The following is a 1,906-nucleotide window of genomic DNA, read 5'->3' as shown; positions in this document are numbered from 1 at the left end:
CTGAACTAAAGGGATCTTTTGCCAGGAAATGGGTTCTAAGCTTGGCCCTTCTCCGCCCCCACGTGTGAGTCAAGCAAAACCTCCCCCTAACCTCTCCGCGGTCCTCGCCGCACCCCGCCCCGGCACGACTCTCGCTCCCTTCCACGGGATTTGTAGTCTCACTCTTGGAGGCGCCGCAGTCTCGGCCCCAGGCTGCAGAACTACAACTCCCAGCGTGCAGCTCGGTCGGGAATGGGAGGGGGACGGGGAGGGAAGCGGAGGAGAAGAGGCAGTGACATTCACAGCCTGAAGCGCGCAGACGCCGCAGTCACGCTTGCCCTAAGTGTGTTGCTGCTGCTTCTGATTCACTTTCGTTCCTGGAAGGATGCGTGAAGCTCAGGGTTGGGTGGGTGGCAGAAGCCAGTGCTGTCTCTACTAATCTGCAGACAGGGTGCCCAAAATAGGGTCACAAGATGCTACGTCTAAGTCTGTTTCTAAGTAAAATGCGAAGCCACATTGGGGGCTTTTTTTTTTTCCTTTCTGGTGCGCCTGCTTTGGTTAAATCCCCTTTGGTGAAATGCAGGGAGGCCTGTTACCAGAAATTGCTGCTCTGACTTTAATTAATGCCTCAATGAGCAAGGTGCTAATCAGAACCCCTCGGTCCCTGTGTCTAACCTGCTTGGGTTTTCTTGGGATTGTCCCGACTGGGGCATCGGAGATCCCCCTGCCCTGCCCACTTTGTGATAAATGAGTTGGGCCCCCACACTCACTTTATAGCTTTGCGGCATTTCCATTCAAGAAACATTTTCCCCCTTTGAAAATAATTTTTCTGAATTATCAAAAATATTTTCTGCCCCACTTAAAAAGTCTAATTTATTTTCAAAAATCAAAAATATTTTTCGTATTTCCCCTCCCCCCCATTGAAACAAAAACATCTTAAAACAAATATGCATAGTCAAGCCAAGCAAATTACATGAATTGGACCAAAAAAAAACAAAAAACAAAACAAAACCCATGGCTCATTCTGCAGCTGGGGTCTTTGACCTGTCTGTGAAGAGGTGGATAGAATATTTCATCATCAGTTCTGTTGAGTTTCTTGAAAGGCATTCTTAAGTCTTCAAAGTTTGTCTTTACAATGTTGTTATTATATAAATTGTTCTGATTCTGCTTACTTCACTTAATCAGTTCATATAATATCATAGAGGAAGTTGACACCCAAAGGAAAACTGAAGGGGAGGAACTCCACCTCAAAGATCTCTTCCAGCTCTAAATCTGTAATCCTATGTCTTATCTCAGTAAATAAATGATAAGCTCTGATATTCAAGATATATAGGGAGTGATGCAAAATAAAAGAATAATAACCATTCTCCAATAGATAAGTGATCAAAGGCTATGGATCAAATGGATAGTTTTCAAAAGAAGAAAGGCGCACCGTCAACAAAAGGAAATAATGTTTTAAACCACTAATAATAGAGAAATGCAATTTAAAACAATTCAGAGATTTTGTCTCCCATCAGATTAGTAGAGATGGCAAAGACCTTGGAAGGAACTTTGGAAAAACAGGCACAGTAATGCACTGTTGGTGAAACTGTGGGTTGGTCCAACCATTCTGGAAAAGTTTGGAATTATACTTAAAAAGGCACTAAATTTTCATCTCCTTTATATGTTCATTGATCCAGTGATATCATCACCAAGCATAGGCCCCCAAAAGGTCAAAGATGGAGAAAAGAATTCCTTTTCCCTGTAAAAGAATAGGGCAGCATTTTTGTGTAGCAAAGAACTGGAAACAAAGTGTATGCCCATTGATTGTTGAATAATCAAACAAATGGTATTATGTAGACGTAATCATAGGGCAGCTAGGTGACAGAGTAGAAAGAGTGGACCTAAGTTCAAATTCAGCCTCAGATACTTACTGTGTGACCCAAGG

Source organism: Vombatus ursinus, unplaced genomic scaffold (genome assembly GCF_900497805.2).
Source record: "Vombatus ursinus unplaced genomic scaffold, bare-nosed wombat genome assembly UNPS02000577.1, whole genome shotgun sequence".
In the NCBI taxonomy this organism is placed as follows: domain Eukaryota; kingdom Metazoa; phylum Chordata; class Mammalia; order Diprotodontia; family Vombatidae; genus Vombatus; species Vombatus ursinus.
Note: the sequence above shows the minus strand (reverse complement) of the source record.